The following is a 21010-nucleotide window of genomic DNA, read 5'->3' on the forward strand; positions in this document are numbered from 1 at the left end:
TGGGCCATAAGAGAAGAGCCTGTGTGTCCACTTGTTTGGACATCAGTCAGGTGTGGCACAGGGCAGTGATCACTACCTTCCCTTAAGGAACTCAGTTGTACTTTTATGTGGAGAGGACAAAGAAAGCTGTTGTACAGGGGGCAGGAGACATTTCACCTGTAAAGCAAGGCACAAAATACATAGTCTGTGCCCTGCATGAGAAACCTAGCAGAACTGTGTGCTGATTCCCACCCCTGCCTCCCCTGCTGAGAGCGAACCGTCCATTGTACCATGGCGGAGGGCATTTCTGAAGCCTCTGCAATCAGAGTGATCTGTTACTTGCCCTTTGAGCCTTAGGGGCAGCAACCAGGTGGTGTGGCTGAAACACAGGCCTTGGCCAGACGTGGTTGGTCATGTTGGTTCTGCCACTGATTGTGAATTACAAAACCTTGGAGAAGTCATTGTCTTTGTCTGTGCCTCTCATGTAAGATGGGGAACACTGTGGCCATTGCAGAAAAGCAGATAGGTGGAGTGAATATGAAGTGCTTTGTGTGTGTGTGTCATACGGTGAATGAAATGGCACTGATTGACATTATTGATAGTAATAACAGGTTTAATTCAGGAATAAAACTGGTAAAGTAGGCCAGGTGCAGTGACCCTCGCCTGTAATCCCAGCACTTTGGGAGGCCAAGGCGGGCGGATCATGAGGTCAGGAGTTTGAGACCAGCCTGGCCAGTACGGTGAAACCCCATCTTTACTAAAAATACAAAAATTAGCTGGGTGTGGTGGTAGTCCTGGGTGCGCCTGTAGTCCCAGCTACTTGAGAGGCTGAAGCAGGAGAATCGTTTGAACCCTGGAGGTGGAGGTTTCAGTGAGCCGAGATGGTGTCACTGCACTCCAGCCTGGGTAGAGAGTGAAACTCTGTCTCAAAAAAAAAAAAACCTGGTAAAGTATTTTACCCAGCCTAGGTACATGTGGTAGAGCCGAATGAAAGCTTAGAAAAAGATGACTTGAGAACTAGCCCAGCAGAGGAATCAGGCGGGATGTGTTGTTACTGAGTAAGTGAAATTTGCACCTGCTTTCTCCCAGGCCTTGCTGAGTTGTGTACAACAGAGAGGTCAGGTGTTGGGGGCAGTGGACCGGTTGAAGAATGCATTGCTATTATGTGAGGAACATTGGGCTTAGAAAAAGCAGAACTGGATCCACGTTCTTGCCTGGTAACTCTAACTATCATCTAGTTTGTAAAGGGGAATGCAGTTCACTGAAAACTTCTTATGACAGTGGGGAAAGGATTGGGGCGTCTGCATTGGTGTGTGTAATATAGGTCATATGAAAGAGCATTTAGGCTGGAGGGAGACTTTTCATCTCTGTAACTTTCACAGAACAATTCCATCATGATGTGAAGATTTTTGAGTCAAAACTACACTGTTCTGCTATGTGTGTTGGGGCAAATTTATACATACAATTTGCTTAAATATTTCAGATGATACAAGAATATACGTGTAGCATAAAAAGCTGAAATTTGCATTCCCCCTTCTCTAGAAGTAACCATTGTGAATAGTTAAGTCTGTATTCCAGCTATTTTGTGTATTATAAATACGCTGTGAATATATGAGTGTATATATACATATACGTTACAGAAACACATTTTTAGAGATGGAATATTGCTGTGTTGCCCATGCTAGTCTCAAACTCCTGGGCTCAAGTGATCCTCTCGCCTCAGCCTCCCAAAGTTTTGGAATTACAGGCGTGAGCCACCGTGCATGGCCTGCATGAATATATTTACTAATTGCTAAGTTACTCTGTTCAATACGTGTCTATTGAAGTCCCCCAAGCATTGTTCTGAATACCTTATATGCACCAATTCACTTAACTTTGAGAGCAGCTCTATTATTGTGGCCCTTTTACAGTGAGGAAACGGAACCACAGAGAGGCTGGGGACGTTGTCTAACATCACACAGCCAGCGCTGTTGGAATTGAGGATGGAACCCAGACAGCTGGCTTCAGATCACTTAGCTGTTGTCATAGATGGCAAACCCAAACCTTAGGGCCGCCTCCCAAGCCTTGCCTGAGCTCTGCCTGAGCTCTGCGAGAGCCATATATGTGAGGCTTCTTTCCTCTTTAAGAACACAAGTCTTGGAATTGTCCCAGACCCTGGTAGGACCCCTTGAGGACCAAAATCAGGGATTCTTCCAGCCTGCCCCAAGGCCGGATCTCTGATTTAGCTACTTGGAAGGTAGACGTGGAAGAGAGTAATTTTGCCAGAACAAAAAGTCAGGATGGCTGGGCTGACTCAGCCAGATGCGGTGGCTCATGTCTGTAATCCCAGCACTTTGGGAGGCCGAGGCAGGTGGATCACCTGAGGTCGGGAGTTCGAGAGCAGCCTGGCCAACAAGTAGAAACTCCGTCTCTACTAAAAATATAAAAATTAGCTGGGCGTGGTGGTGGGCGCCTGTAACCCCAGCTACCAGGGAGGCTGAGCCAGGAGAATTGTTTGAACCTGGGAGGCAGAGGTGGCAGTGAGCTAAGATTGCACCACTCCACTGCAGCTTTGGTGACAGAGTAAGACTCCATCTCAAAAAAAGAAAAAATGAAAAGAGGGAAAGGGAATGGCTGGGCTGGCGCATTCTAGGGAAGAGACCCTACAGCAGCCGTAGGACCTTGGCCACTTGGGTGGAAAAGAAGGAAGGAAAAACTTCACCCATGGCAGTGACCTGGACTGCAGAAACCACACTACACAGTCCACGTCCTGGAGCCTGGCCACCCTATTTGCTTCTCTTCTCCTTGGGTAGCGGGTGTGGGGAGCTTTCTACCCTGGAGGCTGAGCATTGCAGCTTCTAACCAGCGTAGGCATTTGTCTGTCCCTGGGAATACAGACAGCATTCTCATAAGCAGCCCAAATCCTCCTGAACAGCTTTTTGTAGGGCGGGGCGGGGCAGAGGGTCATTTTGACTCATAGGTACCTTTTCCACTTTCACTGCTGATAACTGTGTTACAGGTTAAAGTTTTGTTTTTGATACTGAAGAGGGCTTAAGAGAGTGAACTATTATGGCACATCTGAGTCTGCTAAAATAGAACCACGGGGTAGTGTAGGAAAATCTCTTCTAAATTATGGATCATACATGGTGAACGTTAGAAGCCATGTGTACCTAAGTTGAAAAATGAAAACATGTCTTGTATTTGGGTGACCCTGGTAAGTCTGGATCCCACTGTGCCTTGTGTGAACACAGGTTACTGAGGTATAGGGATCAACAGGTTTTTTCTGGACATCTTGCGCTTCTCCCTTGGGGTAAAGTGGGGCGGCAGTAGGAGCGCACAGCTGTTGGGCCCCTAATATTTGTCAGCTGTTTTACATGTGGGATTCCATTGAATGCAATCTTAGAGGTAAAATTATTTTACTGAAGATGAAGATAGAGGCTTAGACAAGTTAAGAAAATTGTTCAAGGTCCCGTCTTTTTTTTTTTTTTTTTTGAAACAGAGTTTTGCTCTTCTTGTCCAGGCTGGAGTGCAATGGCACGATCTCGGCTCACCACAACCTCTGCTTCCCAGGTTCAAGTGATTCTCCTGCCTCAGCCTCCGGAGTAGCTGGGAAGACAGGCATGTGCCACCACGCCAGGCTGATTTCGTATTTTTAGTAGGGATGGGGTTTTTCCATGTTGGTTAGGCTGGTCTTGAACTCCCAGCCTTGGGTGATCCGCCCAACTCAGCCTCCCAAAGTGCTGGGATTACAGGTGTGAGCCACCACACCTGGCCAAGGCCATGTAATTTAAGTGGAAAAATGAAGTACTTGATGAACTCAGAAGTTTGACTTCAAGGCCCTTGATCTTTCCATAACACGTGGTTCCTTCCCTGGTTGGTGGGGAGTGACTGAGGAACTCAAGGAAGCTGTGTTTTGTGGAAAGAGGACCTGAGGGGTGTACGGTCTTTCCAGGCTTGGAATCTGCCATGCTGGGCTTCTGAATTGTATAGCTTGGCCATATGGAGAGAAGCCCCTCATTTAAGACTTATTCTTTGGGGGAAATAAAGGAAGGCTGCCCACATGAGACAGGCAGAGGCAACTTTCTCAGAGCTGCTGTGGCAATGGAGTCGACACTGTCACTTGCGTGTGGCAGAGACTGACATGGCAGTGAGTGGCAGATGAGGAGTGGGGAAGCTTCAGGATGGAAAAGAACGGCTCCCAGTGGAGGCTGTTGTGGGGGCTGGAGGCGGCTGTGCAGAAGTGGGGTGTCTTATGTGATTGGTTAGGGGCATATATGGCTTTCTCTGAATTATCCTAACTGGAAATAGGGGCCAAAATTAGGGTGGCTGTCAGTTTTGAGTCAAATCCTGGCCACGTGGGACAGAGTCGTGGTTTAGTTTCTGGGTTGTGGAGAGAGAGCAGTCTGGCTTCCGGTCTGATGTGCTAGCCTGGCTGGTCTCCTGGCTGTTGACTGTAGATAGGGGATTGGTTTCCCGGGTGGGCAGCTACCGGTTGTGGTCTGAGTTCTGTCTTTATACATATGATCAGGCATGGTCTGTTTGTATATTCAGTCCCTCATTTTTCTTGTCAGTAAAAATATCAAATGACAAATTGGATACATTGGGAACTTTTTAGATGTCTGTGTCCCCTGGAGGAAGTTTTCACGTTCACATTTAATCAGAATGAATATAAACAATTGGGCCATTTATCTTGAAGATATAAAATAGGAAATCTTCAACAATACTACCTCGGCGCCATTGCCTGTCTGTCCATCGTTAGGGAATGTGTTTTTATTCCCCGCTGGCTCATCGTCCACCGGTTTGTGGTTGATCCACTTCTCTATACGTCTTGTCTTGTGTGCATCTCATTGTTTGCTGGTGTTAGCTTTCCCCTTCATCAGTGTAGTTTATTTGTGTAGCCTCTGTTGGTAGGAAGTTATTTGTGGAATTTGTGAATGGAAGGGACCTTGGAGGTCTGCTAGATCAGCCCAGTGATTTTCAAGATAAACGGAAATACAGGGAAATGTTTCAGCTTCTTTGGTGGCAAAACCAGGAATAGAAAGCAGTGTTCTTTGTGCCGCAATGTCATTGGAAGACAACTCAATTTGGGCCTAAAATGCAGAGTAACTAACTTTCATTTATCTCTGCTTCTGACTCTTGTTATCAGACATTTTAAATTGACCTTAATGTATTAGCAGAAATATGAAAAGTCCTGACTTGTTTACATATAAGGTACTTCTTCGCCTACTCATTTGGTTGCTTTTTTCAACAGGATTGAAAAGACATTGTTATAAACTGAATGTTTATGTCTCCCCCAGATTCTTGTACTGGAGCCCTAACTGCCAGTGTGATGGCATTAGGGGATAGGACCTTTGGGAGATGATTAGGGTTAGATGAGGTCATGAGCGTGGGCCCTGGTCTGACAGGATTAGTGCCCTTAGAAGAAAAGAAACCAGGCTGGGTGTGGTGGCTCACACCTGTAATCCTAGCACTTTGGGAGGCTGAGGTGGGCAGATCACGAGGTCAGGAAATTGAGACCATCCTGAAACCCTGTTTCTACTAAAAATATGAAAATTAGTTGGGTGTGGTGGCATGTACCTGTAATCCCAGCTACTCGGGAGGCTGAGGCAGGAGAGTTGCTTGAACCAGGGAGTCAGAGGTTGCAGTGAGCTGAGAATGTGCCACTGCACTCCAGCGTGGTGACAGAGTGGAGACTCTGTCTCAAAAAAAAAAGAGAAAGCAGAGAGCTCCCACTGCCCTGGTGTGAGGAAACAAGAAGAAAGGTGACTGTCTGCAAGCCAGGAAGAGGTCCCTGTCTCGGAACTGAGTTGGCCGACACCTTGATCTTGGACTTCCAGCCTCCAGAGCTGTGAGAAATAAACTAATGTTTAAACCACACAGCCTATGGTGTTTTTTATGGTATTTGCCTATGGTATTATGGCCATGTGATTTGACTGATACAGAGATGGTTCCAGAATACTGTAGCCTGTATCTAAGTTGGTGATGCCATGAAAATAAATGTGGTAGTTCATTCCTTTATATAAAGACAGCGCTGTGAGCCCAGGGCGTTTGCTCATGTCTTAGTTGAGTCTTGTCTTCTTATAACAGCTTCCTAATTTCTCTTTTCCTCTTTGAACTTATATTATATATCTGGATTAAATCATATACGGTATGATTTTATACTTTATGTCTCTACAAACGTTTAGTGATTTTATTTCATTTTATTTTATTTTTGAGACATGCCCTTGCTCTGTTGCTCAGGCTGGAATGCAGGCATGCCATCACAGCTCACGGTAACCCTAAATTCCTGGGCTCAAGTGATCCTCCCACCTCAGCCTCTTGAGTAGCTGGGACTACAGGTGTACTATCCTGCCTAGCTAATTTTTAAATTTTTCGTAAGGACGAAGTCTTGCTGTGTTGTCCAGAGTGGTTTCAAACTCCTGGCCTCAAGCAGTCCTCTCACCTCAGCCTCTCAAGGCACTGGATTACAGGCATGATCCGCCACAGCCAGCCCAGTGATTTTTCATTGTTAAGATCAAGGACGGGTTCCCTGGCTTGGCATTCAAGGCTCATGATCCGGGAGTGATACGGAAGTTTGGGTTTCAGTGTTTCCATTCCCGCCATCAGCCTTGCACCCCAGCTTGTTGCCTAAGCCCTGTTCTGAAGCCCAGCCTGAGAGCTGCACTTAGAATTTAGACCTTCTCATCTCTTCATCTTCTTCGCCTATGTTCTTATCTCCATCTGGGACATCATCTCCACACTTCTGCCTCTTTATATCTTCTCCATCCTTCAAGACTTGAAATACTTCTTTTACATGATCCCTGCTCTGACATCCAAGGTAGAATTAATCTTTCTTCCTTTGAACTCTGATAGTGATTAAAATTTTTCATCCTTTAATTATGCAGCAGTCCTGTGTGTTAGATATTATTATTATTTCCCCAGTTTTTCGTAGTTACTTTGAAAATATTTACTGTAGTCATATATTTTGAATATATAATATGAGCGACATTCAAAAGGTCCTGGAGAGTGAAAGGCAGTCCTACTCTCATCACTGCTCTGTGACCACTGTTGTCAGTTTTGTTTGTTTGTTTGCTTGTATGTTTTTCCAAGATGGAGTCTTGCTCTGTCACCAGGCTGGCGTGACCTCAGCCCTTTTTAAAAACACAGATGTTGGCATAAGATAAATACTGTTCTCTACCAGTTCCACCTCCTGAGTTTAAGCGATTCTCCTGCCTCAACCTCCTGAGTAGCTGGGACTACAGGCGTGCGCCACCATGCCCAGATTATTTTTGTATTTTTAGTAGAGACAGGGTTTCACCATGTTGGCCACGATGGTCTGGATATCTTAGCCTCGTGATCCACCTGCCTCAGCCTCTCAAAGTGCTGGGATTACACGTGTGAGCGACTGCGCCCAGCCTATGTATCTTCTTTTTAAAAACACAGATGTCGGCATAAGATAAATACTGTTCTCCACCAGTTCCTCACTGGTAAATATTTAGGTTGTTCCCAACCGTTTGGATTAATCAGTGCTGAGTTGTACGTAATTCTTGCATATTTGCGTGAATATGTTCATAGGATGCATTGCTAGAAATGGAATTGTGGGATCCAGGGTTCTGCACATTTTAAATGTTGATGGGTGTTGCTCGATTCCCTTCCGTTAGGGCCATACCGTTATCTCACTGTCAATGTGTAAGGGCGCCTATTTCTATTTCCTTGCCAACAGTTTCTTCTGAGCTATTTTGTTTGACATCACACACACACACAAATAGACCGCTTGTTCCAAAAACATGGGCATTTTACATTTCTACTTAAAGTGTGTGCACACTGACTGAAGTTCTGTGTTGCAGTGATATGTGCTGCTAGAATTGTGGCTCTGTTTCGAATTTGCTAGCCAGGCTACGGCTTTCCAGTCAGGTATTTTTTGTTTGGTTCATGTTGTTGCTGCCGTTGGGCTGGAGTAACCTGTGTGAATTTCGCTCTGCTGCCCAACCAGATTTCCTTTCCGGTGGACGGGCTTAGTGTCTCATCCGGCAGCCCTGTTTCCTGGTGACCTGGGCCGAGTGTCTCATCCGGCTGCCCTGTTTCCTAGTGATCTGGGCTGAGTGGCTCCATGAGAAGTTGCACTCATATTCTCCAGTAGTGCATCTTTTTACAGCAAGCAAAACATTTTCACCACATTTCTAGTGGGACAGGCACTAGCTCTTTTCTGGGCATCAGGAGACCTGGCTTTGTTCCGGTTCAAGCAACAGCTGGTAAGTTACCAAAGACAAGTCGCATCTGGCCCCTGGTCCTTTGCTTTATAAGTAGAATCACAGTCCGAGTGGGCATCACTGCCCTGGTCTCTATGCGGTGCTGAGTGTTGTGGGGATGATGGCTAAGTGTCCGGGTGCATTTCCACCACTAGGGGATTACAGGCCAGCCAAAGACACAGGAGGAAAGCTAACAGCCCCGGGCAGGTACACAGAACCAGAGGAGTTTGAAAGGGTGGTTCCAAGCTCCTTGGTGTGATTGATGTGATCACAATAAATATTTTATCTCTAAGTCTTGGGCCATTGGACCAAGAGAAGAGAGAGCTGGTGTTGAGTTGTAGTGAGAGGTGTGTGGTTCGTGTGATTGCTGAGCCTGGCTGGGACTCAATTCCATTGAGTCCCATTCCATTTTACCTTCTGTTTCTACCTTTTTCATGCTCCTGCTTGTTTCTCCAGAAAAAAATTGCAATAAATTCCTTTCAAAAACTTTACAAAAGCCATAGATGCTTATTGAAAATAGTTCAAATGATTTGGAAGACAGAAAGATGGTGAGTGTTTTTCTGTTGTGTGTTTGGATGAATGTGTCTTTGGGGTAGTCACTATTAACACTGGGTGTATTTCCTTCCAGATCTTTTCCAGTGTACCTACAAAGATACATGTACACATTGTAAAAAACAAAATAGTACCTGATAAACATTGAGTTCCCCTACTCCCACTCCGCAGTCTACATGGACATCCTTTCATGGTGATACGATGAGACCTGATCGACTCCTTTTGTTCGCTGTAGTACTAGGTAATAATAGCTACAGATAACTCACCTTCAGTGGGCATTTACCATGTGACAGGGTCTGTGCTCCAGGCAGGCTACATGAAGTGGGTCTTAAGGCTTTTTACAACAATGCTATGGGTGAACACAGTAATTGTTAACATTTTGCAAATGATAGAATTGCAGTAGAGAGAAGCAAAGCTGCGTGCTCAAACTCATGGCACGATTCCCGCGGGAGAGAGAGAACACTTTTAATACAATTGTTGTTATAATCAGGTGATTTACGATCATTTCAAGAAATAGTGCATTCAGTGAATACATTTCAGGGTCTGGTACAGTCTGGGAGCTGGTCCTGAAAATGCACTGGGCTAGAGGTAAGGGAGCGGTCCATTGGCCCTGGGCCCCTAGTGCAAGGAGGGAGGTCCCGGGGAGAGGGGGCATGGGGAGGAGGTCTCTGAACAAACCTTGCAACATTCATTTCTGCTGAGTCTGGTCCAAGGTCTGGTTCTTGACATGTACACTTTTCAGAGATACTTGGTTTTGATTTTTATCATGGCTCACCTGAGCAGCCATGGTTTCAAACTGCCTGGAGATGTGGTCTGGCAGGCCACTGCTATGCCCATCCTTCCTGCTCCTGCAGGAGGGGAGTCATCCTGGACTAGAGGACTTCGCCTGTAATCAGCTGTCTCGTAATAAGTGGATTTGATGCTGGTTTCGCTAGGTCAGGAAATTTCCCATTTGGAAGGAAAACTGATACTTGTTTTTGGGTTTTGCTGAGGAGCCACAGGGTTTAGAGCAGGGACTGGAAGCTTGTTGAGACACACGTGGGTGCACTCAAACATCTTCCATGAAACGTGGAAATAAAGACAGTGTTCCAGAGAGGTCCCTGGCTTTGGGATATAAATATTTTTGTAACAGAATGGCACTGGATGTCTGCTGTATTTTTTTCTCTGCTATTTTGGCAAGTTTTATTTGGGTGTGTGCCTCCTGTACAGAAGGTATGACATCAGTTTTTGCCACCAAGTATTTACAGCCATTGGTCCCTCCTATGTGGGTCACTTTTGTGCCGTGGTTTCTTTGGGGAAATTGTAGGTCTCCTACCCAAAGCACATTGCCCATTTCAAGGTGCTCCTGGTTTCTGAACACCTGTGGCAGTGCCTTTCCTGTAGGTGAAGCCAGCGGAGAAAGTACCCCTCCCCAGGAGGTGGGGACTGGTGATTGCCTGAGTGAGGAGGCCGGGGATGAGCCCTGGACTAGAACTTGTGACCGGCTGCTTTTCCTTCCCCTCCTCTCCCTCCTATTTTGCCACCACCCCCTCTTTATAAAATTTCTCATTAAAAATTAAGCAACTATTTTGGTTTCCTTTTTTCGCTATTCCTTGCTTATTGCATGCAGAGTGAGCCTGGGACAGTGGAAAGGAAAGTTGTATTTGGTTTCAGATGATCCTACCAGTCCCACATTGAGGGGCTTCCGCCAGGCGGCATCGTCAAGTGGCGTTGTGGAGGTTCTCCTTTCAGTCCTCAGCGTTAACCAGCAGAGGCAGGTGCTACTTATTCCTGGTTAATGTTGAGGAAGTTGAGCTCAAAGTGGCTAAGGGAACTTCCCAAAGTCACATAGGAAGTAGCAGAGTAGAACCAAACACAGATTGTTTCTCAATCAGGCAGGTCTTCGGATTCCAAAATGGGCTCTTAATTTTTGGAGATCAAAAAGCTGAACAGACACAGACATTTCTTTTTCTTTTCTTTTCTTTTTTTTTTTGTTTTTGAGCGAGGGTTTTGTTATGCTGCCTAGGCTGGTCTAGGCTCAAGCTGTCCTCCTGCCTTAGCGTTGTGAGTGCTGGGCTTACAGGTTTGTGTCACCACACCCAACCGAACAGACATTTCCTGAAGAAAGACATACAAATGGCCAAAAAATATGTGAAAAAAATGCTCAGTATCACTTATAATCAGAGAAATGCAAATCAGAAACCGCAGTGAGGTATCATCTCACCTGTTAGGATGGGTATTACCAAAAAGACAAAAAATAACAAGTGCTGGTGAAGATATGGAGAAAAGGGAGCTCTTACACACTGTAGGGGGGTGTAAACTAGGGCAGCAGGCTGGGCATGGGGCACACGCTGACATCCCAGCGCTTTGGGAGGCCGAGTCAGGCAGATCACCTGATGATAGGAGTTTGAAACCAGCCTAGCCAACATGGTGAAACCCCGTCTCTAGTAACAACACAAAAATTAGCTGGGAGTGGTGGATCACACCTGTAATCCCAGCACTGTTAGGCAGCTGAGGTGGGTGGTTCACTTGAGGCCAGGAGTTCAAGACCAGCCTGGCTAACGTGGTGAAACCCCATCTCTACTAAAAAATACAAAAATTTGCCGGGTGCAGTGGCGGGCGCCCGTAATCCCAGCTACTCGGGAGGCTGAGGCATGAGAACCACTGGAACCCGGGAGGCGGATGCTACAGTAAGCAAGCCAATTTCCACCGCTGTACTCCAGCCTGGGCAACAGTGAGACTCTGTCTGAAAGAGAAAAAAGAATAAGAGTGAGTAAGCTAGGGCACCCAGTATGGCAAACAGTATGGAGGGTCCTCAGAAAACTACAAATAAAATTACAGTGTGATCCAGCAGTCTCATTACAGTGTAGATACCCAAAGAAAAGGAAATCAGTGTCGGAGGGGCTTCTGCGCCTGTGTGTTTCCTGCAGCACTGTTCACCATAGCCAAGATATGGAATCAGCCTCGGTGTCCAACAGCAGATGATGGATAGAGAAAATGTGGTCTTTATACACAGTGGAGTACTATTCAGCCATAACACAGGATGAAGTCCTGTTATTCTCAACAATGTGGATGGAACTGGAAGATATTATGAAATAAGCCAGAGACACAAAGTTACACGGCACATGTTCTCTTATGTGGAAGGCAAAAGAGAGTGGATCTCATGAAAGTTGGAAGTAGACAGAGGATCCTAGAGGGTGAGAAGGGTGGGGGAAGAGGGAGATAGGGAGAAATTTGTTAAAGGATACAAAATTATAGCTGGATAGGAATAAGTTCTAGTGTTCTATAACATAGGATGTCTGTAGTTAACAACAATATATAGTTTCAGGCTGGGCGCGGTGGCTCATGCCTGTCATCCTAGCATTTTGGGAGGCTGAGGTGAGTGGATCACCTGATGTCAGAAGTTTGAGACCAGCCTGGCCAACGTGGTAGAAACCCCATCTCTACTAAAAATACAAAAATTAGCCGGGCATAGTGGTGGGTGCCTGTAACCCCAGCTACCAGGGAGGCCGAGGCAGGAGAATAGCTTGAACCTGGGAAGCAGATGTTACAGTGAGCTGAGATCACACCACTGCACTCCAGCCTGGGATACAGAGAGCAAGACTTTTTCTCAAAAAAAAAAAAAAAAAAGAATATATAGTTCCAAATAATTGGAGGAAGGGTATTGAACGTTACCAACACAAAGAAATGATAAATGTTTGAGATGGTGGATATGCTAATTACACTGATCACATACATTACATGTATTATGACATCACTATGTGTACTCCATATGTATGTACAGTACACAATTATGTGTCAATTAAAAAAAAGCTGAACTTAGATTGGAATGGCTATGAAGTAGCTAGCTTTTTCATATTTTTGATATAGACCCTAGGCATTTATTTTAAGTAAACTACCCTTGGCTTCAGGAAATGTTTAGTATTTGAATTTTAGCCTTGCATTTTGTAATACAGAGAAGTAAAACTGTAGGCTTGCTTTAGATACAGTCACAGGGGTTTGCTGTGATGACTTTTTCATGTAATAAGGGGGAAATATATCTCAATTAATAGGCATACATGCTCATTTTTCTCCCTCGTACACATTTTTAGTTGTTGTCCAGACATTGTGATACTTATGTAAACAGTATGCGATATCTTAGGTAGGAATCAGAATTTTAAGGTAAGAATACTTAGAGTTATATATTTTTCAAGCTTTCAAAGTGGACATTTTACATGTCCATTACATAACTGTAATTAAATTTTCAAAAAGACAATACCTGTCTTTAATATGGGTGATGCTCTAGCATTTTTTTTTTTTTTTTTTTTTTTTTTTGGAGACAAAGTCTCACTTTCTCCCAGGCTGGAATGTAGTGGTGCGATCATGGCTCACAGCAACTTCAGCCTCATAGGTTGGAGAGATCCTCCCACCTCAGCCTCCCAAGTAGCTGGGACCACAGGTGTACAACACCATGCCCAGCTAATGTTTAAAATTTTTTGAAGAGACAGGGCCTCCCTCTGTTGCTCAGGCTGGTCTGGAATTCCTGGGTTCAAGTGATTCTCCTGCTTCATCATGAAGGCTAGAAACTGGAAACAGCCCGGAGACTGCTCAGCAGGTGAATGGTTAAACAAACTGGTGCACCCAGGCCCCAGATACCACTCTGCAGTAGTTAATGACATCGTTGGTCATCAGTCTTTCAAACTAGAAACCACCATCATGCTTAATCCCCCTTTTTCCATCCTGGGTCTGAGTGGATTTCATTTTGCATTTCTTTCCAATGCATTTTCCCTCTGTCCTTTCTGGTTGCGCCTCATGCCTCATTTGAACTGTTGTAAGAGCCCCCGAATTGTTTCTCTGCCTCATTATGGAATCCTTTCTACACTTCATGCCCCGCATTGTCATTGGAACAATCTTTCCAAAACATGAACAAACTAACTTAAAAGAAATATCCCAGGTAGTCTTCCAAAAAAGTATAAGCTTTCTGTTAGAAGTGTGACTTCTTGTCTATAGGGAACCCCAGGACTGTAGAGAGATGGATTTCCTGTCTGCATTTCAAGATCAGGCAGAAATCCCTGGAGGGGCCCATGTGGAACAGTGGCACAAATACTGTTTCTAGAATCAGAAGCCCTCATATCCTGGTTCTAACACTAGCTGGATGTTCTTGGGAAAGTTTTGGTTTCATAACCTCAGAAACTCCATTTCTTAAGAAATGGCGATGAAGAAGCACACTCAAGGTATTACACAAGGCTGCTGGGAGGAGCGGATGAGGGGCTTGGTGAATATGCTGTGTAATCCATGAAGCACGTCGTATGTGTGAGACGTGGAGCTGTGTGGATAGCGGTTCTGGAATCATTGTATGAAAACGATGGAAAGCACATTCGTAGTTCTGCCTGATGATACCACTGGGCACCTGTGTTGTACATGCCTGCAACATGGGTGAGGCCCGAGTCAGTACAACTCCCAGTTTGGTTTTCATGCAGTTAGAAAGGCCCGAGAGGACCCTTCCCCCCTCCAGCTGTAGGAAGGAGGTGGCTGTCTCCTGCCTATATTTGGTGGGATTGTCTGTGGCTCCTTAGGGACAGGAATGCAGGGAGTAGGGGAAGAAAGCCGGCCTGACTGCTCGCTAGTCAGCCTTCCCCCAGGGAGGAGTGGAGGGTTCATTTCGTGGTAACTTGCCAAGTCTTTCTTAACCCATCTTCTCTTAGAAATGACCAGCATGACAAGGAAAAGACCCGTTCGAGACAGATGGGCTGTGTGTCCCCTGCGTTTATGGCTTTGTGGCCTCAGAGCTGCCAGAACTCGATAGCTTTCTGGGGAATGGTGGGTCAGCCAAGGGGCTGAAAATAGTGAGAGGAAGAAAATTCTCCCTCGCTGCTCTGGTCCGGGAGTGATTACTGAGGAGAGCAGCATGGACGCCCAGCCGTGGGGTTCCTCTCAAGCACGCCCTCACCGCAGTGGGAATGCGGGTCTCAACCTCCCTAGGCCTCCGTGATTTTCATCTGTCACATACTCACCTCCAGCAGGGATGTCTATGGTGATGAGATGAGGGAGCATCATAGCACATGTGGCACTTAGTAGGCTTGCAGAGAGTGGACGCTGGCGTCGGTGGAACAGTAGACTGGGCGCTGCATGTGGACGCACTCACGTGCTGGTAGCATGGGTGGACCGAGGAGAGAGGGACGCTCTGTGGTTCTTCTTTTGGTCTGTCACCCCCGATGTTGTGAGCAGAATCCATGAGTGTATTCTGTTGCCCCAGTCAACTTGATAGGCTGATTGCTCAATTTTCTGCTTCCACTTTTGATTTCTTAAGAATGGGAAAAGGAATATTTCAGTTACTTTTCTGGTTGATGGCATACATTCCTTGATATCACCTTAATGCTTTTTAATTTCTATGTATTTTGGATGCTGGAGCTTGCCTGACATCTGTGTTTTTATGCCTCACCCTCTCATGTAACTGTTGGCCACACCAGGACCAGAGAGAAGTGACCAGAGCGATTGGTAGCAGGACTAGGACTTGAATTTCCCAGCCTTTTGCCACCCAGCGGGCTCTGTTTTCTGTATTGCACTGCTCTTCCCTATTTCGACCCCTGTTAGGACAGTGGATGTGAAATGTAGCTGGGCGCTTTTGGGGGTGTGCTAGGAGTGTGGCAGATGCCTCAGACTGGCATTTTGCCCTGATTCTGAATTCTCATGGCTCAGAGTCAGTCTCTAGGCTACTGACTGGGAAGATACAGGAAGTTTTGTGTGGCAAACTATGCCAGGTCATTTTTTTCACCCGGCAATTTATTTGGTTTGGACTGAAATAAATCTCTGATATTGGTTTCTTTGCCAATATTATTAGGGAGTGGAGCCTGACTTGTTAACTTACCCTGATTCCTAGTGCTTAGAATCTCAGTGAGTGCGTGTTGAACTGAGCAGAAGTGTGAGAGCATCTTGGACAGTGGTTTGCAAACCTAGCTGCATCTGGGGGGCTGTGAAAAATGCATGCGTGCTTACTCCAGACTAGTTGAAATAGAATCTGCAGGAATGGAGCCTGGGCAGCTATAGTGCTGTTAAAAACCCCCAGGTGATTCTGATATACTGTAAAGGTTGAGATCCACTGATCCACAGTGAATTGGAGTCCTGGATCATAGACATGCCTTATGCTTTCACCAGCTTAGAATGGTTCTTGTGCTTTAGAACTGTGAAAAAAGTGTTATGCAAACAAATGTGGAAATAGCCTAAATGCCACATCCTGTTACTACCTGTCATGAAGTATATTTACCAGTTATTCACTCTATTCTGATCTCTACCCATTCCACCTTTTCTTCATGGAACAATAATTTGACAGTTGGTTATGCAGAACCAGAGTAAGTCTAGTTTGATTGGCGGGAAACGATTTTGGGTATGAAGTACCCTTTAGGCATTTATGGAACTCTTGTTTGCACCACCACTGTGCTGGACAGTTTATAAATATTACTTCTTTAAACAAGGCCTATGGAGTCAGGCTGCCTGGGTTTTGCTAACTAGCTGTGTCATTTGGGGCAAGTTTTTAAGCTTATATAAACCTGACTTTCATCTATGAAATGGGATGACAAGGGGTCATTATCATCTCACAGGATCGTGCAAATGTGTGTGTAAAGTGCTTAGTTTGGTGCCTAACACATAGTAACTACCATCTTCATCATATTTAAATGTAAATATTAAGAGCTAATAAATTTGTAAAAGGTAGTATACCCTTACCCCTTGAACCAAAGACTACTTTAGTTTTAAGTGGTTGGGTTAATTTATCACTTAAATATTGGCCTCTTGAATACCTTGAATTTCAATTGAACATAGCCAGAGGATTTCATAGTTGGACCGTTGCCTCTGGAAGTTGGAGCTTTGTTAGTTTGGTTGGTTTCACTTCTTACACTAAGCACGTGGCTGTGGGCACCTTTGTGGTGACTTCTGCTACTGGGGAATCAAAGCTTCATTAGCTTCTTTGGAGGAGATGATCTTACGCTATATGAAGCACTCAGACTTCGTTAACTATGTACCATCCAGACAAGACCAGGTGCTTCCCACAGCAGCCTGTCCTTTTCTTAGCTCTCTCATTAATCTAGCCTGTTCCTTCTATTCCTCTTTATACTAGAACTTCTCTTTGAACAAGGAATGTTGTTTTGCCACTGCTAGGTCCCCAGCAATTAGTAATGCCTAGCACATACTTGGTGCCTCCTGAATGTTAATAGGTGATAATCTAGCAGAACACAAGATGAATCCGCAGGTTGAGATTTAAGCTGTGTGGTATGAACACTGCATTGGCAAAATTATTAAATCAATTTTGTTAATACAAGTTTAAATGTCTTAGTAACTGACTTAGTTCAGTAATCATTTACTGAGTGTCTTCTAGGCCAGACATTGGGGCAGAAAGGTAATAATATATGATCCCTGCCTCATGTGCAGGAAGTCTAGTGCGATGGACAGACACGCACCAATGGCTGCCATGGAATATGGTGAGTATTAAGATAAAGGGGCACCCTTTGGAGCATAGAGCAGGGCTTGTGTTCTGGGAACATGGGCTCCATGTGAAAACACAATTTAAATTAGTTTTATTTTTTCCTTTTTTTTTTTTTTGAGACAGAGTCTTGCTCTGTGGTCCAGGCTGGAGTACAGTGGTGTGATCTCGACTCACTGCAACGTGCTCCCCCCAGGTTGAAGTGATTCTCATGCCTCAGCCTCCCGAGTAGCTGGGATAACAGGTATGCGCCACCACGCCTGGCTAATTTTTGCATTTTTAGTAGAGATGGAGTTTCACCATGCTGGCCGGGCTGGTCTTGAACTCCTGACATCAGATGATCCTCCCGCCTCGGCCTTCTAAAGTTCTGGGATTATAGGCATGTATTTGTTCATCCTTTTAGATATCTGTGGGTAGCACTTAACTTTAAATGGGTACTAATTAAACTATTGAGTGACTTTAGTATGGATTGAATGACTTTGCTCAGTCCTCATTTTTAATTTCCTTCATTAGAGGAAAAAAAAAAAATGCGGGTTGAATATCGCTCATCCAAACTGCTTGGAACCAGAAGTGGCTCAGATTTTTTTACATTTTTGGATTTTTGAATATTTGTATTATACATGCTGGTTGAGCATCCTGAATTCAAAAATCCAGAATCTGAGCTGCTCCAATGAACATTTCGTTGAGCGTCACGTCGGCACTGAAAAAAAGTTGTGGATTTCGGAGTCTCTGGTTAGGGAGACTCATCCTGTATGGGCGTTGGGTTGTTGCAGGAGTTCTAGACCAGAGGTTAAGTGACTAGGCTTTGGTTTTTGCTTTGTTACTAAACAGGCTGTTTTCTTCCATAAGCTCAGCTTTAGATCCCCCAGTTGTCAAAGAAGGGGATGGGCCATCTGATGTTTAAGGCCTCTGTTAGTTCTGACTTGGAGACCCCTGGCTTCAGTTCATCTTCCTTAAGAGTGGACAAAGAATATGGGAATTTTGAAATTGTTAGTCAACATCTACAGGGTCATTGCAGCCTGGTTTTGGGTAAAGGTCATCTTTAGTGAGCCCAGGGAGAAGCACTGGTTTAGCTGTCAGTTGAGAGGGGTAAGAAGTCACACTTCCGTTTTGAGAAGTGTAACACTAATTGTATGGGATGGTCTCCCAAAAGATTACCTGCCGGGAACCAAACACACTGCTTCAGACTCATGGCCCCTGGTTACTGCCTGTGCAGCTGCAGGGGAGAGATGCACGATCGAGCTGAAATCAGGACGCATGTCTGCATCTTCTCTTTCTTGACTGCTGTTTCGTCTCTGAGCTGGCCTGCCTTCAACATCTAGGAGCTTGGTGGGTGCAGACACATTATGGTATGGAGGAGGGATATGGTGTTGCAACAGCCAGGAGACTCGCTGAAGTCTCTGTTCTCTTCCTGCTCACTGCTCTGACTTTGTACAAGTCACATTTGTAGGGGTGTGCACAGTGTCTTACACCTATAATCCCAGCACTTTGGGAGGCCGACCTGGGAGGATCTCTTGAGCCCAGAGTTTGGAACCAGTCTGGGCAACATGGTGAAACCCCATCTCTACAAAAAATGAAAATTAAAAAATTAGCCAGGTGTGGTGGCTCATGCCTGTAATCCCAGCTACTGGAGAGGCTGAGGTGTGAGAATCACTTGAGCCCGGGAAGTCGAGGCTGCAGTGAAACATCATCACGCCACTGCACTCCAGCCTGGTCAGAGCAAGACCCTGTCTCAAAAACAAACAAACAAACAAACAAACAGCCATTTGTAATAGTGGCAGTAGTTAACTTTTGAAAGTTTGGAGAAAAGTTCCTAAATAACCTGTGACCATGGACAACTTACTTAGCCTTTCTGTGCCTCAGTTTCCTCATCTATGAAAAATAAGAGAATATGGTACTGATCTTACAGGATTTCAATGACAACTAAACGAGATCAAACCCAGACCCTGGCACCTCATGAGTGCACACTCAATGTTATTATTTCAACATTTTACAGGAACAAGAATGCTAATGGGTCACTATGGCTAAACACAGTCTATAACTGGCGTTACTCATGGTATTGGAAGGAACTTGAATTCCATATAGATAATGTGATGGAGAAAGTATTTTGGGCATTGGCAGCATTTATTCAAAGAACAAAGGACGTGTCTGTCCTGTGTGGAGAGCCGTTTCTGCTTGTTTCTTTAAATGCTATGGGAAAAGCAGTGGACCCTGTGCTGTCTGCCGGACAGCTTCAGTCTCCACGTATTGATTTGGCCAATTGTCGCTCGCTGTCATGGCAGCAGCAGTTGAAGGGTCAGCTTGTCTTAATTTGCATTTTTGGGTGTTTGTGCTATTTATAGACAATTAAGACACGGAAGCCTGTTTATGGCAAGCTGGTAAATTCAGCAAAACATGGAAAAACCTGTTAGCACAGTTTGCACGTGTGCAGGGACAGAGCAGCCAAATAAACACACACATTTTCCTGTATTTTAAAAACTCTCTGGAAAAAAAAAAAAAAAAAGACATTAAACCATTGCCCAGATGGCTTACAGAGCTAGAGATTTTTCCTTGAAGTACATGAGTATGGCTGTCAGACATCTGAAACCTGAAGTCATCTTAAAACATCACCATCATTTTGATGTTACCCCCTACCCGCCCTTTTTTTTCCATTTGTAAGGGACAAGGATCCAGGAAGGAAAGTATCAACTTACAAAGGGTTTTGTTACAATTAATCGTTCATGTACTTTCTTTTGGTATCTTATTCTCTGTTTACATTTTATTTTTATTATTACTTTTTTTTTGAGACAGAGTCTTGCTCTGTCACCCAGGCTGGAGTGCAGTGGCGTGATCTCGGCTCACTCCAACCTCTGCCTCCCAGGTTCAAGTGATTCTTGTGCCTCAGCTTCCTGAGTAACTGGGATTACAGGTGTGTGCCACCACGTCCAGCTAATTTTTATGTTTTCAGTAGAGACAGAGTTTCGCCGTATTGGTCAGGCCGATCTTGAACTCCTGAACTCGGGTGATCTGCCTGCCTCAGTCTCCCAAAGAGCTGAGATTACAGGTGTGAGCCACCGCGCCCGGCCACTGTTTCCATTTTGTAACGCTAGCGTCACCCCAGTGTAGGGTGGCTACGGGTATTCTTCTTTCCTGTTTCCTGGTGTATTTTCCTCTACAGCATTGATCACTCTTTAACATACTTTCTGGTTGTCTGTCTCTACCTACAAAAATATATGTTCCCTGTTATATCACCAGTTCCTGGCACATAGATAGTTAGTCAATATTTTTTGAATGAATGAATGAATGAATGAATGGGCTGAAAGAACCTTCTTCTTCTTTCTTCTGTCACTTCACACCAAATGCTTTTGGAAAATGCTATGTGAACAGGGATCCTAAGCAGGAGAGGTTACACACATTGCTGTGGGATAGGCCATCATCCTCTGATACTTGTCTGGAAGGAGGCGGAGTACTTCAGTAGAAATGATACAAGACAACTTCTTCAGGAAATCAGCCAAGTGTCACAGCTTTCACATAGGCATGTGATGTTTGCGTATGTATGTGTGAAGAGCTGTCGTGTTCTAGAATCACGGGCCTTTAGATCCCTTGTACAGATAGAAAATTAAAGGTCGAGGCCCAGGAGTGCTGCAGGCCACCGAGGTAGAGTCCCTGTCTGCCCTTCTCAGTGCCCGGTCACTTCTCACTGCACTCCCCTCTTTACTGCTAAAGCCACTTTCCCTGACTCTGAATGTGTAACCACGAGGGAGAAAATGTACTCCAGGCTCACAGTTTGTGGAGAAAAAGCCCAGCAGCTGAAAATCATGTTCACAAAGTTTGTACCTAGAAAAAGTGGCCATTTCTA

At 45.0% G+C, this 21010-nt stretch overlaps 1 protein-coding gene across 1 annotated transcript in view; it reads left to right on the top strand.

Moving 5' to 3' along the window:
* Window positions 1-21010, top strand: part of LOC139355920 (SH3 domain and tetratricopeptide repeat-containing protein 1-like) — a 45078-nt gene that overhangs the window by 9870 nt on the left and 14198 nt on the right. The window contains exons 3-5 of the mRNA XM_071068626.1: window positions 7931-8979; window positions 17121-17170; window positions 17299-17416. The gene's annotated coding sequence lies outside the window, so the exon portion shown is untranslated. The remainder of the gene's footprint in view (window positions 1-7930; window positions 8980-17120; window positions 17171-17298; window positions 17417-21010) is intronic.

The sequence above is a fragment of the Macaca nemestrina genome, chromosome 8 (genome assembly GCF_043159975.1).
Source record: "Macaca nemestrina isolate mMacNem1 chromosome 8, mMacNem.hap1, whole genome shotgun sequence".
Classification (NCBI taxonomy): domain Eukaryota; kingdom Metazoa; phylum Chordata; class Mammalia; order Primates; family Cercopithecidae; genus Macaca; species Macaca nemestrina.